The sequence below is a fragment of the Lissotriton vulgaris genome, chromosome 11, assembly GCF_964263255.1.
Source record: "Lissotriton vulgaris chromosome 11, aLisVul1.2, whole genome shotgun sequence".
NCBI classification, from domain to species: Eukaryota; Metazoa; Chordata; class Amphibia; order Caudata; family Salamandridae; genus Lissotriton; species Lissotriton vulgaris.
This window is the reverse complement of record NC_141699.1, coordinates 1,068,888,824-1,068,905,480: the sequence shown is the minus strand read 5'-3', so window position 1 is coordinate 1,068,905,480 and position 16,657 is coordinate 1,068,888,824. Positions and strand designations below refer to the sequence as shown.

Sequence of the window (16,657 nt, the reverse complement as noted above, 5' to 3'; positions counted from 1 at the left end):
GAAAATGAAACAGTATAAAAGTGCAAAAGGAAAATATGAGAACAGGGGAGAAGTACACATTCAACAAAGGAAGGCAATCAGAAGATAGAAAAGGGGCAAGATGAAAGATATAAAGGTTAATAGGACAAGGAAAGAAAGAGGAGAGGAAGAAGAAAGGAGGATAGCAAAGATAGAGGTGTGAAGGAAAGGCAGAAGGAAGGAAGGAAAGAAGAAAGAAAGAAAGAAAAAAAGCAAGGAATGAAGGAGGGATAGAAAGGAAGGAATAAAAGAAGGAATGGAGGAAGGAAGGAGGAGGAAAGTCACAGAAGTGGGAAAGGGAGTGAGGAGAAGGTACAAAACAGAAAAAGTAAAGAAGGAGAAAAGAGAAAGGTTAGAACAGAGAGAAGTAGGCAGGTAAACGGTGATCAATAGATAAATCAGGGGAGAGACAGAGATGGAAGGTAAAAATGAAGAGAATAGGAGAAAAAAAGAGAAAAGTGTTTAGGATGCACAAGACACACCGAGACCTACTATAGTACAGTGTCCAGGGACAAGATACATCAATGTTTTACAGACCAAGGGCTATAGTTATGCCTTCAAAGATGAAGTAATTGGTGAGCAACTGAATCCTTCTGGTTTCCAGATTAAAATCCTAATGATTCAGATTTAGAATCAGGGTTCCAAGTCATAAAAAAAGCTTAAATTGTAATGGAAGTGAATTCATTAGGAGTATTTGAGCTGATAGCTTTTTTTTCATAACTTGCAGAAGGCACAGTACTAGAATACTGAGGAACAAATATTATGCAAAAAAATTATTGACTACCAAAATACCATCAATAAAAATATGTGTAAGTATAGATTTACTTTTATATATATATAATATACCCTACATACTTGTGTATGAAAAGGTGTTTGTGATTGTCACGTGGATGATGTCATCAGTGATGTCATCAGTGATGTTATTTGAGATGTCATCAGTGATGTCACTGACCATGTCATGAATGATCTAATATGTGACATCATCAGCAGTGCATTGCGGGTGCGCGAAATATAGTTAGTCCAACTAACTATATAGGAGCAATTTCAATGGTTTTGTATGAGTGAAATGTCCAGCAAACTATAATACCCCTAAAACTTTTTTGAGTGAATTTCAAAGTTTTTTTTAAAGCTAATTCCTAACAATATAAGGCCTGAAACCTATGTTTTTTTCAGTGAATTTCAAAGGTTTTTTTTAATGCTAATTCCTAACTATATAAGGCCTGAAACCTATGGTTTTTTAAGTGAATATATATATATATATATATATATATATATATATATATATATATATATATATATATATATCAAAGATATATAAGTGTTCAATGTACGAGAGCCGAGTGCAAGCTGACCCCTACTCGCTCCATAGAGCGCCAGGCAAAAGAAGCATAAGAAAGGTACCGGTGTTTGGGATGGTGGGAGGCACACAGACCAGTTGCTGGAGGGATACTGAAACACAGAGTTCTGACATAAGCCTTAGGGATATGGAAGCTTTTTATAACTCGACTATAATAATTCAATTACATTTCTAGAAAGCTAGTTGTATTTAGGTAGGGATGAGACTAATTGATTAGGGATGCCTAGTGAAGTAAGATTAGGGCATATCTAATATTTTCTATCATGACAATGTCTTTTACTTGCTAAGCTGATTATAGTATTGTATTCATTTTTGTTCAAGTAATCTGTCGACAAATATTGTAAAATAACTAATCCTAAAACATAAAATACCAATACTTGTGTGTGCGCTGATTTTGGGGATCAGGGTGGGGCTCTAGCGTACCACCTGCAGAGAGAGCGGATACTCTGACAGGTTTGTATTGACTCCTAACACTCTTGCCTGTAAGAGCATAACTCAGCTGGGGAAAGTCAGATACACCTGTCAGTTTTCCATTTACTTGAAAAGGTTGCAGTTTCCTTTTGTGGCTTAGGAAAATCTACTAGTGTGACTTCAATAATTTGGGAATAACACGTCATTACCCAGTATATCATTGGTCATCATAGTTGTGAACTTGACTAGGCCTTGGTGAAATTGTTTTATGTTGTGAAATTTACAGAAATGTGACATTTCACAGAAGATATTTTCTCCACAAGCTAGTCTTCTGCCTTAGCTTTGCATGACTTTTGAGTGTGAAGTATGTTCTCACATTAATTTGTCACTTGGGGTACCAGCCAGTGAATTTTGCAAAATTTCACGTAAAAATTGTATTATTCGCTTCTCTCCTAAACAAATTGTATCATTCGGCTTCTCTCCCAAAAATGCAATCGTTACAGTTTTGACCTGATGATATTTTGATCAATGTGTAAATGTTTGCCCCCAAAAGGCATTGAAATCCCTGCCTAGCTCCTGATGGGTACCTAGCCCTTGATACCTCAAATCACCTTAAACCCACTTAAACAGAGGGGCATATGTACAAGCCACCAGAACGTCCCTTTTTTTTACTTTGTGGTGGCGATACGGGCTTTGCCTTATTTACAAGGTAGCTTTAAGCCACTTAATGTGGCCTAACGCTGCCTTGTAAATAAGACACTCTTTCACGCTATACTTAGCGTGAAAGGGGTGGGCAGTGGCTGATGCGGTGGGGGTTCAGCTGCAACACCCATTGATTTTGACACTGTCCCATATTTTCAAGAGTGGCATCCTGAGGGACGTGTAAAGGCACCCAACCATTCGATTATGGAAAGTGTATTATCCTGTAACTAAGGACCTAATTTAGATCTTGGCGGAGGGGAATACTCCATCACAAACGGGACAGGGAGTCCGTCTGTAGTCTTACGATTCTATTATTTCCTGTGGAGGTTGTATTACAGCGGACAGGATATCCGTCCCGTTTGTGATGGAGTATTCCATCCACGAGATCCAAATAAGGCAATAAGGGCTAGATGTAGGTAATTCCGATCTACCTACTCTTAAATACCGAATTTTACCGATTCAGTATTTAAGAGTAGGTAAATAGGAAGGAGGCAGATGTAGGTAATTTAATTTTACAATTACCGAATCTGTAAGATTCGGTATTTACCGATTCGGTATTTCACATTGATTCCTATGGGCCTTGAAGCCCATAGGAATCAATGGGAAATACCGATTCGGTATTTACCGAATCGGTAAATACCGAATCCTGCAAGGGGGAAAAGGGTGTCACTTTGACACCCTGTAGCACCCCAATTCCAGGCTTGTGTGCGAAGTGTGGCTCACTGGTTAGAGCAGGCAGACCCTGAAGCAGAGGTCAGACCTGGGACCAGGGTTCAATTCCTGACGCGGCAGGGTAATGAGCTGAAATGTCCATGGACTCGATAATTCTCGCTTCGGTGCCTGACCTAATCATGGGTTCACACTCTGCAACTCTGGGCATTAAGCTTGCTTAATCTCCACAACGGCCCCCCGCGGCGGGATGCCTGGCTTTCACCTTGGGGATGCCCTGTAGGGGCTATCTCACAGGGAAAAGCCAGGACGGGTTCCCAAGGCAAGCGCGGAGATAGCCCTTCGGGGGTCGATTCAGGCGCTATATAAGAAACATAATAATAATAATAATGTGGCACACATACATGCCCTAAGGGCATGTCTGTGTGTCACATCGCACAGGTGTGCATGCACACCTGAATTCGGTATTTTACCACCCAATAGGATTGGGTGGTAAATACCGACTCCTAAAGGGCCTGTGGCACTCTTTGAAGTGCCAGCTACATCTGGATTTACCGATTCGGTAAATATACCAATTCGGTATATTTACCATTTCGGTAAATTTACCGATTCGGTAAAATATAGGCCCCCTACATTAGAAAACCCTAATACTGGTCGGAAACGGCCAAATTCGGCCGTTACCGACCGGTATTAGGGCTCCTACATCTGGCCCTAAGACTGATATCTGTCCTCATGGTCATGCACCTTCACATATTGTACGATATTATGCTACTGTTTTTTTAGATTAAATGTATATATTATGTCTAGTGCTCCCCCATTAACTGTAACCCTGGCTAAAAGTTAATTATGCCCGGTCAATGGATTGTAAAGGTGAGCATGCACAAAAATACAGGTCTCAATTGTCAAATCAATCCAAAAAGAGGGTGTGGGCAAACTATTTGGGAGTGCTGGAAAGGTGAATCTTCTACCTAATGGATCTCAGAAATCCAGAAATGGTCATGTAAAGATAAGGCCATCTCAATTGGCCTACTCTAAGCTATGCATAGACACTAACAAAATAATTTAGCCCTATCTGTGGCAGTGCTCAAGCCCCTGCCAGATCTACTCACATGGCTGGGAGTCACATACAGCACACACACACTGTCAGGCTTTGACCTGTACACACTCAGCAGATAATAACTGAATATCATGCAGGTGATACAACCAGCAAAAATAATGCTGTCAATTGTTTCCAAATAATACAGCATATGAACTCTGCAGTATGATTTCTAAGTAGATCAATGCACCTGCTGCAGAGATCCACACTCAGCAGATAATAACTGAATATCATGCAGGTGATACAACCAGCAAAAATAGTGCAGTCAATTGTTTCCAAATAATACAGCATATGAACTCTGCAGTATGATTTCTAAGTAGATCAATGCACCTGCTCCAGAGATCCACACTCAGCAGATAATAACTGAATATCATGCAGGTGATACAACCAGCAAAAATAGTGCAGTCAATTGTTTCCAAATAATACAGCATATGAACTCTGCAGTATGATTTCTAAGTAGATCAATGCACCTGCTGCAGAGATCCACACTCAGCAGATAATAACTGAATATCATGCAGGTGATACAACCAGCAAAAATAATGCTGTCAATTGTTTCCAAATAATACAGCATATGAACTCTGCAGTATGATTTCTCAGTAGATCAATGCACCTGCTCCAGAGTTCCAGGATGCACTTTTCCTGTGCCTGTGGTTTAGTGAGTTGCAGGTCAACCATGCATGATGCAGGCCATCATTCACCTTAGGTTACTAGAATGAGAGTCACTGAGGTATGTAATCTTACAACTGGTACATGTATTTATGGTGGATCTGTCAGTCTTAAAACGATACCTTGCAGCCAGTGCCAAGCATAGGAATTTTAAAGGGGACTTTCTAATATCCAAAGTAGCAGGAGCCTGAACCTTAAGGAGGTTCTTGCCACTGCCAATTCCTAAACCAACAAAATCAAAGAATTGTTGAAATATGGCAAAAACAGACCTTTTAGACTAGGCTAGCTATCCCCCATTACCCCTAATGCAAAACAGAATATACATACATTGGCCTCAGACAGCAGGGTATAGATAATGTACATGTTAAGGACAGATGTAACCGAGATATTCTCAGTCTCCATGGAAAGTAGAAGTCAGTTATCTGAGAGCAGACCTTGCTCTACGTGACATGCAGAAAACAAGTGTCAACTCCTGCTGCAATGATCGAGTCTTAGAGCACAGATATCTTGGATGACAATGGAAATATAAACTTCCCTGGCTGTAAAGATTTAATTTAAGAATTCTGGCCGATATATTTTGTGCTGTGAGTGAGGAAAGAGAGGCCTCTAGCCTCCTCACCCCCATTTTGGATTTTTTCAGGGAACTGGTGCCAGACGGGTGCAACAGCAGGCAGGGTGCTCAATCAATCAATCAATCAAAGCATTTGTATAGCGCACTACTCACCCGGAGGGTCTCAAGGCGCTAGGGGAGGGGGGGTCCGCTACTGCTCGAACAGCCAGGTCTTGAGCTGCTTCCTGAAGGCGAGGTGGTCCTGGGTCAGGCGGAGGTGGGTCGGTAGGGAGTTCCAAGTCTTGGCGGCGAGGTAGGAGAAGAACCTTCCCCCTGTGGTGGCTCTTCTGATGCGGGGGACGGCGGCGAGGGCATGGCCGGTCGATCGAAGCTGGCGTTTGGGAGCGTAGAAGTTGAGGCGGCTGTTGAGGTATCCTGGGCCTTGGTTGTGCAGGGCTTTGTGTGCGTGGGTGAGGAGATGGAAGGTGATTCTCTTGTTGACCGGGAGCCAGTGCAGGTCTCTCAGGTGTCCGGAGATGTGGTTGCGACGGGGGATGTTCAGGAAGAGCTATGCTATTTGGCATTACTTCTTGGAAACAATCCTTGCTACGCCCATGGCTGGCATATCTACGAATCAACAAAACGTTATCCTGACTGGCATATTGAGGCTGCAACCTATCCTGGCAGCAAAGATTGGAGACTTACATTAATCATCCTAGCTGACATGATTGAGGCTGCAATCTGTCCTGCTGCAAAGATTGGAGACTTACATTAATAATCCTAGCTGACACGATTGAGGCTGCAATCTGTCCTGGCTGCAAAGATTGGAGACTTACATTAATCATCCTGGCTGGAATGATTGAGGCTTCAATCTATCCTGGCTGCAAAGATTGGAGACTTACTTGAATCATCCTAGCTGGAATGATTGAGGCTGTAATCTGTCCTGGCTGCAAAGATTGGAGACTTACATTAATCATCCTAGCTGACATGATTGATTGAGGCTGCAATCTGTCCTGCTGCCAAGATTGGAGACTTACTTTAATCATCCTAGCTGGAATGATTGAGGCTGCAATCTATCCTGGCTGCAAAGATTGAAGACTTACTTTAATCATCCTAGCTGGAATGATTGAGGCTGCAATCTGTCCTGGCTGCAAAGATTGGAGACTTACATTAATCATCCTAGCTGACATGATTGAGGCTGCAATCTGTCCTGGCTGCAAAGATTGGAGACTTACATTAATCATCCTAGCTGGAATGATTGAGGCTGCAATCTATCCTGGCTGCAAAGACTGGAGACTTACATTAATCATCCTAGCTGGAATGATTGAGGCTGCAATCTATCCTGGCTGCAAAGATTGAAGACTTACTTTAATCATCCTAGCTGGAATGATTGAGGCTGCAATCTGTCCTGGCTGCAAAGATTGGAGACTTACATTAAACATCCTAGCTGGAATGATTGAGGCTGCAATCTATCCTGGCTGCAAAGATAGTAGACTTACATTAATCATCCTAGCTGGAATGATTGAGGCTGCAATCTATCCTAGCTGCAAAGATTGGAGACTTACATTAATCATCGTAGCTGGAATGATTGAGGCTGCAATCTGTCCTGGCTGCAAAGATAGTAGACTTACGTTAATCATCCTAGCTGGAATGATTGAGGCTGCAATCTATCCTAGCTGCAAAGATAGTAGACTTACTTTAATCATACTAGCTGAAAGATTGAGGCTGCAATCTATCCTGGCTGCAAGGACCGGGACTTAAAATGCAATGGTTGACATCAGCGTCTCGTTGACAGAACATTAATGAAATCAGAAGTAATGCAATCCAATCACTCCTGAATGGAATCTTTTCTTAAACTATTACTATAATGGGCGACATGTCTTTGACTGCAATCGATTGAAGACACGAGAATTGAGACTTAAAGTATTAATAATCCAGCTGACACAACTGTGGTTGCAAACTATCACGGCTGTAACAAATGGGGCTTAACTATCATCATAGAAGTTGCTAGGATTAAAGCTAGAATCACCAATTTAGTTATAGAGCTCTTTACACAGAACATGACAATACATTTCATGACTGAGACTTAAAATATCATTATCCCGGCTGACAGTGATGGCGACTGCATTCGATCAAAGCCGCGATAATTGAGACTTATAATATAATTATCCCGACTGGAATGACAGAGACTGCATTTGTCCGGCTATAATGAGAGAGGCTTAGGCTATCAATGTCATGGCTGACCTGAATAAGAAACAAGTATCTAGGTGCAGTGACTGAGACCTGAAATATGATAACCATGACTGCGAGGGTGTAATTATTATGGTTGCAATTATATAAATGTCAAGAAAAATTATCCTGGCGGCCACGACTATAGCTGCAATTAGTTGTGGCTGGAAAGATTGACACATACATTAATCCTCGCCGCTAAATTAACTATATTTATCGTTTTTCTGTAGCCTCACTTTACGAATTTAGTTATAGAGCTCTGTACAAAGACCATAGGAATGTTGATAGAGTGAGAATGCAATGTATTGATGTTGTAATGATTGAGAATTAGGAAATAGTAACCCTGGTTGCCATGACTGACTATACAGTTACCTTGGCTGCAATCAGTGGGACATAAAACATTCTTATTCTTACTTACTTATGACTGCAATCTATTATGGCTGCGAGGATTGAGACACACAATATTAAATATCCCGCTAACATGACGGTGACTGCCTTCTTGCTACAATGAATAAGGCTTGGGCTATCAATGTCTCGACTTAGACTGCAGTGTACCCGGGTGCAATGATTGAGTCCTGAGATATGATTATTCTGGTTGCAAGGGTGCAATTATTCTGGTTGCAGCTATACAGAGTTCAGGTTTAATAATCCTGGCAGACATGACTTTGACTGCAATCTATCCTAGATATAATGATTGAAACATAATCCTTCCAGCCAGCATGAAGGTGATTTTTTTCTGTCCTGGCTACAATGACTAAGACTGTATCGCTCCTTGATGCAGTGATTGAGTCCTGGAATGTGATTACCCTGGCTGCGAGGGTGTTAATATTCTGGTTGGATTAACAGATACTTAGGGGGTCATTAGGATGAAAGGCGGACTTTGTCCGCCCGCCATCCTGTCAGTATGCGGGACCGCCCGCCATAAGGGCGGGGGTCCCGTGGGGGTATTAGGATGTGCCCGCCACAGTGGCGGGCACATCCTGTATTTTTAGCATTGTGGCGGGCGGTGCTCTCTGCCCCGCCCGCCACAATGCTAAAAATGCATTTCAGTATTTGCATTTACAAAGCGGCAGGCACCACGCGGTGCTGCCGCTTTGTAAATGCAAATGAAGGGGGGTACCACAGGTACCCCCTGTGTGCACCCCCCCCTCTCCTTCACTCTGGGGGCCCACAGGGGGCTCCCAGAGTGAAGACTGCATGCCTTTCCGTGGCGGCATCGCCGCCGCGGAAAGGCACCTGTAAACAACCATCATAATATGGCTGGCGGTGTCTAAAAGACACCGCCACCATATTATTCCTTATCCACCCCGGCCGCAAGGCGACCGGGCAGAAAAGCGGCGGACGGTCTTTCCGTCCGCCGAGTTCCCCCCACCATACTAATATGGCGGGGGGGGGGAACGAGTATAAATGTCGGGCGGATTGCCCCCGCCAGGCTGGCGGTGGCTACCTCCAGCCTGGCGGGGGCAATCCGCCCGACATCCTAATGAGCCCCTAAGAGGTTTAATCGTCCCAGTGAATATGACTGTGGCTCATTCGATCCTAACTGCGACGATTGAGACTTAAAATATAATTCTTCTAGCTGACATGAAGACGATTGAGTCTGTCCTGGCTGCAATGAATGAGACTTAATATTCCATTATCCTGGCTGTCTTGATTAAGGCTGCATCGTTCCTTGGTGCAGTGATTGAGACCTGGAATCTGATTATCCTCGCTGTGTGGGTGCAATATTCCGGTTGTAGTAACAGAGACTTCAGGTTTAATCATCCCAGTGGATATGAATGTGGTTGCATTTGATCCTAAATGTGATGACTGAGTCTTAAAGGTGGTTGATTCTGCCCTAGATACAGTTTTTAAGACTGCACTGCACCCTGGTGCAATAATTGAGACATGGAATGTCAATATCCTGGCTGCGGGCGTGTGATTATTCTTGTAGCAGTTACAGAGAATTGGGGCCATATTATCAAGAACGGACGTAACATTATCGCCGCTTTAGCCGCAGGAAACTGCCGCTAAAGCGGCGATAAGGGGCTTGATGATATGCCCTAGAGAATTCCAATAGAAGCTCAGGTTCTGGTGGGAAGGACACCAAACCTGAGCTTCTATTGGAATTCTCTAGGGCATATTATCAAGCCCCTTATCGTCATTTTTGCGTCAGTTTCCTGCCGCTAAAGCAGCGATAATGTTATCACCCGTTCTTGATAATATGGCCCTTCAGGTTTAATTATCCTGACAGATATGACTGTGTCTGCATTCGATCCTAACTGCGACGATTGAGACTTAAGATATAACTCTTCCAGCTGCCGTGAAGGCGATTGATTCTGTCCTGCTTATAATGACGAAGCTTTAGGCTTCCAAGGTCCTTACGATATTGATTAAGACTGTACTATACCCTGGTGCAATTATTGAGACCCGGAATGTGAATATCCTGGCTGCAAGAGTGTAAACAATCTAGTTGCAGTTACAGAAACTTCAGGTTTACTCACCTTGGCAGACATGGCAGCGGCTGCAATCTATCCTTGATGTGGCGATTGAGACTTGAAGGTGATTGATTCTGTCCTGGGTATAATGGATAAGCCTTAGGCCTCCAAGATCCTGGCTATCTCCCCTAATACTGCAATGACCCGGGTGCAATGATTGAAACCTGGAATGTGATTATCCTGGCTTCATGGGTGTAATTATTCTGGTTGCAGTAACAGAGACTTTAGGTTTAATCCTCCTGGTAAACATGACTATGACTTCATTCGATCCTAGCAGCGACAATTGAGACTAAAAATTAAATTCTTCCAGCTGGCTTGAAGGTGATTGTGTCTGTCCTGGTGGTTTGACTAAGACTGCAATGTACCCTGGTGCAATGATTGAAACCTGGGATATGAATACCCTGGCTGCGAGGGTGTTAATATTCTGGTTGGATTAACAGAGACTTCAGGTTTAATCATCCGAGTGGATATGACTGTGGCTCATTCGATCCTAACTGCAACGATTGAGACTTCAAATTAAATTCTTCCAGCTGGCTTGAAGGTGATTGAGTCTTTACTGCGGGTTTGACTAAGACTGCAATGTACCCTGGTGCAATGAATGAAACCTGGGATATAAATTTCCTGGCTTCGAGGGTGTAATTATTCAGGTTTAATCATCCTTGCAGACATGACAGCGGCTCCAATCTATCCTAGGTGTGGCGATTGAGACTTGAAGGTGATTGATTCTGTCCTGGCTACAATGAGTGTGACTACACTGTACCCTGGTGCAATGATTGAAACCTGGGATATGGATATCCTGGCTGCAAGAGTGGAATTATTCTGGTTGTAGTAATAGAGACCTCAGGTTAACTCACCCTGGCAGACATGACAGAGGCTGCAATCTATCCCTGCTGCAAAGAATGAGGCTAATGACGTCATTATCCTGGCTGGCACATGATTAGGGCTCCCTGTTTTCCGTTTTTACTGATTTTTACAGATAAATACAGACAGAAAACATTTATTTTCTTGTCTGTATTTATTTTTAAATGTGGATAAAAACGGAGATTGGGTTGCTTTTTGAGTAATTCTTAATACTGTCTGCCGTGACTGCCAGGCCAATAGCTGTGTGAATTGATAGGTAAGGGGATTAAAAAAGAAAGGAATTTTAGTAAAGAGGCTTTAACACCAGTAGATATGCACAGGGTTGATACTGAAATGTGCATATTTTCAGATATGTGCATCGAATTATCTTCTGTGGGTGTTCACAGCATTGAATCCTGGCAGGGATTGAAGCTTGAGTTCATATTTAAATAAATGCGGAAATATACTTATTTCAGCTTAATTTTTCCACAAAACCCAAAATAAATTTGGATAAATACAGATAAAATTAACGAAAAATATATATGGATAAATACAGATGGAAATGTAAAAAAAATAAATACCATAAAAACCAGGAGTCCTACACATTATTAATGCTGAGCCCCCTACCTTCAAAAGAGAAAGATGGATGGCTCAATCCTTCTCAGGCAATGCAGTTTGAATCTGGAACTCGCTTCCTCCATTTCTCCGTACCACCACCTCTACCCGGACCTTCAAAACAAACCTCAAATCTCTTCTCTTCCAAAGAAACTTCCAGAATTAATACATTGCTTTTCATGTTCCTCACGACCGCTTGGCATTCTCCTGATGCTCTAAGTTCTTACAATGTTGTAAATATGTATTCTATGCCTGTACTAACCTAATCGCGATGTTTTTTTTGTTTTTTTTGTGATTGCCACCTCTTATTTTGTTTTACTTTTTCAACGATCCCGTATGTATCTGTAACGTGTACGTTTGTAAATCTCCTCATGTAACATACTTGGTTCTATTGTAAAGTGCTCTGACACATTTGGGTAAAATTATATATAAAATCATATATAAAATTGCATAAATAAATAAATAAACACGTTTGAGAATCAGGTACCGCCCTCACGCTTGACATGATTCAGTCTGCAATCTACACACACAGGGTTTAGGTTCGACACACACTAAATTACAGTCAGAAAAAAATAATTATGCTGCTAAAATGTTGAGATCCAGTTGCTAAGCAGTCATTGGGCTCGCAGAAGATGCGCGCGTGGTACAGGGTGAAATGGAAAGCGTAATTACCCAAAGCACTTAATCTTCAAAGGATAAATTAAAGACAAATTATTCCCTAACTTGCTCAATTTTATAAAAGGCACCTGTCACCTTTGAAGACGCCAACGGCTGCCAGTTTACCAAGTATAAATTATTCTAGATTTTACGCAGATTACACGGGGAGTCACAGCTTGCATGATATCCTGCGAGCACATTTTACAACAGATGTAAAACAAGCATTTACAATGCAATGGTTTTGCCTTTGTTAAAGTTAGAGCTATTGGCATTGCTCTTGACATTATTTTTATTTATGTTTTTTTTAGCATAAATAAATGGCATTGTCATTTACAATGCCACTAGCTTTATCTCTCGCAAATGACACACACAAACACACACAGAGCCCCCCCCACACACACCCACACACACACACACAGAGCCCCACACACACAGCCACACAGAGCCCCCCCCCCACACACAGCCACACAGAGCCCCCCCACACACAGCCACACAGAGCTTCCCACACACACAGCCACACAAAGCTTCCCACACACACAGCCACACAAAGCTTCCCACACACACAGCCACACAAAGCTTCCCACACACACAGCCACACAAAGCTTCCCACACACACAGCGCCTTCCACACACACCCACACAGCAAAAGCAGGCAACAGGGGCACACGGAGGCACAAGCAGGCAACAGGGGCACACGGAGGCACAAGCAGGCAACAGGGGCACACGGAGGCACAAGCAGGCAACAGGGACACACGGAGGCACAAGCAGGCAACAGGGGCACGAAAACTGAGGCACAAGCAGGCGACAGGGGCACGAAAACGGAGGCACAAGCAGGCAACAGGGGCACACGGAGGCACAAGCAGGCAACAGGGGCACACGGAGGCACAAGCAGGCAACAGGGGCACACGGAGGCACAAGCAGGCAACAGGGTCATGAAAACAAGTACAAGCAGGCAAAAGGGTCACAAGCAGGAATTGTAATTTAGACGGGGCTTAAGTGGAGAACGGTCAGTAGGGAAGTAGTGCGGCTGGTGCAGTGGTACCAGGCCGAAAGGTGAGAGGGGCTGTCTGCACCCCAGTTTGGACAGTTTCCACTACCTAACAGGGATTGGTGGGAGGGGGACGTACTTCTTGCTTCCTTTAGGGCTGTTACTTCGGGGACGCAGTGCACGCTCCTGCCTGCTGCCGCCGGGACACAACAACAGGCAGGGAGAGGACAGGCTGGGAGAGGGCAGGGAGGGGACAGGCTGGGAGAGGGCAGGCTGGGAGAGGGCAGGGAGGGGACAGGCTGGGAGAGGGCAGGCTGGGAGAGGGCAGGCAGGGGACAGGCTGGGAGAGGGCAGGTTGGGAAACTCACCCTCAACCCCTCACCCTCACTCACCCTCACCCTCACTCACCCTCAACCCCTCACCCTCAACCCCTCACTCACCCTCACTCTCACTCACCCTCACTCTCACTCACCCTCACTCAGCCTCAACTACTCCCCCTCACCCTCACTCACCCAAAACACCTCACCCTCACTCACCCTCACTCACCCTCAACACCTCACCCTCACTCACCCTCAACACCTCACCCTCAACCCCTCACCCTCACTCACCCTCAACCCCTCACCCTCACTCACCCTCACTCACCCTCACTCACCCTCACCCTCACCCACCCTCACCCTCACACAGTGCAATAGTTCTCAGACCATTTCAGTTAGAGCTTTTAGAAATGTTTATGGCTTTTTTTATTTGTAATACTTTAGCATTGGCTACAGGAAACAAAAATGCTAAACATTTACAAAATAAATCCATAAACAATTCTAAAAGCACTAACTCTAATGGTGCGAGACCTATTGCATTTCCAATGCTTGTTTTTGTTGTGCCCGGGACGGTTTTTTAACCCAAACCAATCCTGGTATAGTGTGGACATATGCATTAGAGCGCTTTCCATGAGCAGCAGCTTACATTACACAGGGTCAGATTCCTTTTATGTTGAGGAACGTCGGTGTTAGGTGATTTGCCCAGAATCACAGTATGTTGGCCCAATGCCATTCATGCCTCTGACTTGGTTCTCAAAAGTCAGCAGCTCTGACCATTAGGCCACAACTCTCCCCACCCCGCCCCCCACCCCCCAGCGCACCTTTTGCCAGGATCGGTGGCGGCCTATACACACACATACAAGTCGTCATCCTAGTATGAGCTTGAAATTAGGCTAGTAAGAACCACAGACTCGTAAAACTGAGTTAAAAGCGCCGCAGTGCGCTATCACATCACCAAAGGCCAGGTGGGCACCACGGACACAGCAAAAACCTGCAACTGTGAGGTAACACGCACGGCATTGTCACCATGACATCAGTACGTCGATGCGACGACGCAAGAACACCAAACACTGCTTCAGATTCACAGTCACAGTTTCCCAGATGTGGCGGGGGGCATGGTCCTCATCTGTGCACCATGTTTTCTCGCCAGCGCAACACTGCAGCAGGACGGATGATGGCTCCGGGCTGCACAGCAGCCACCGACTGACTGTGCAAGCACAAAAGACTTCAGAGCGTAACACAGTTTACCACTGGAAGCCAAGATTGTACCAGGCTCGTTTACCTAATCGAGCAGGCCCTACGGCTGAAAAATACCCCGTTTCTGAAGGTTCAATATTCGCCTAAAGTGTGAGAATGAAACCGCCTTTCGAAACCGATCACTCCGAAAGAGCGGTTCCAATGGCCTGCCCCATCTTTCAGAAACGTGTTACCCACACACTAACAATTAGTTCCAGAACTCCAGGCCTTTGGCTTGAAGAAGATATTTTCAGAACTTTTTTTTTTTACATTTTTAGCTTTCAGTGAATGTTGGTAATTAAGTTTACATTTTAAAATTTCCATTCCCGTACTTGCTCTTTCATTTCTTGACAGATTGCTCGTTGTGGTATACTTTCGGCTCTACACTGTTCCAAGGCGTGCATGAGCCTGATTCATGCTATTTAACAAATTACAATCTTAAAACCTGAAATTAGCTGTTTATGCTCTCGTCGTTTCCAGGCTAGACTTTTGGAATGCACTCTTATGCAGTGCTGTATAAACTGAAGCTGCTTTTTCCCAAATCAAGGCAATACTGCAGTCAGCAATATACTACTATTAGCACCGGTGATCTGAGCACAAGACAGGCGTGAGGAAAGGAGGGTGCAGAAAAGCAACTCACCTGCACCTTGCGACGGCGGCACTTCTCCGGTCTCCCTCTTCGGCATGGGAGACCGGCAACGTCGACGGCGGCAATCTCTCTGGCACTTCTCCGGTCTCCCTCTTCGGCATGGGAGACCGGCAACGTCCTCCGCATCTCCCGGGGTTCCCTCCAGGCCACGGGAGCCCCGCGGGCGCCGCCATACTTCTTGCCGTCTTCCTTCTTCCCCCGGGCTGCGGGGGGCGGGCACTTCCGGCCGGCCGCGCTAGGATTGGCCGGCCGGCCAGTCACGGGGCGGGAAACGGGGGAGGAGAGACGCAGAAGTGCCGGCAATGCCGGAACAGATTCGGGGGCGTTCCCGGCTTTCGCCTGACGTCGCGTGACGTCGGCAAAAGCCAAAGAATGTCGGGAACGCCCCCGTGTCTGGTCCGGCATTGACGGACAGGCCCCTCGTCCAATGGCTAGGCTCCATTTATGGAGCCAGCCAATGAATGACGAGGGCCGACCCAAAGCCACACTACAGTTCTCATCAGGTTTTCGCCTGCGCGAAAAAGATGCGCAGAGCGCATCTTTTTGGCGAGGCAAAACCTAAAAATGGGGGAAAGATGTAGGAATACATTTTAACAGGCACAATGTTGAAAGAAATGCAGTGAGGAGAATGGAAAGGGGCATCTTTTATAGAAATCCAATACAATAATAAATGGTTTTATGAATGCAATTTTTAAAGTTGTGAAAAATGCTGCGTATAAAGGGGCAATGCATGTAAAAACGATATGTATATTATTTTCCACTAAAGATTGACCCCTGTTTAGATGCCTTCACCTGATTTGTGCCTTTTTATGTCACTGGCCTGACATGTGGGTGCTGTTTGCTTTGCTTGTCATGCACACTGTTACGTGTGAGAAAGGAATGTATGATGTTACATCTCATACATTTACAATGCATGCCTTTACAATGCGGTTTTTACATCGCAACATCCTTTACAACACAATCTTATACTTTGCATGCCATTACATTGCATTTTCAGAAACTACCTTTACAACGCATTCCATTACATCGCATTATACATTTACAACACATACCTTTACAACGCATACCATTACAATGCATACCATCACATGACATTTAACTTAAGTGTTGGTTAGTATAGGGGTAATAATTACTATTCTAACTCCAGTTAGAGCAACAGTAGGGTAAGTGTTGAATAGTGTAAG

General features: G+C 44.4%; 1 protein-coding gene across 1 annotated transcript in view; it reads right to left on the bottom strand.

Annotated features, from left to right (window-relative positions):
- The window catches only part of ECE2 (endothelin converting enzyme 2), a 248,765-nt gene that overhangs the window by 93,537 nt on the left and 138,571 nt on the right, over positions 1 to 16,657 (bottom strand). The window lies entirely within an intron of this gene.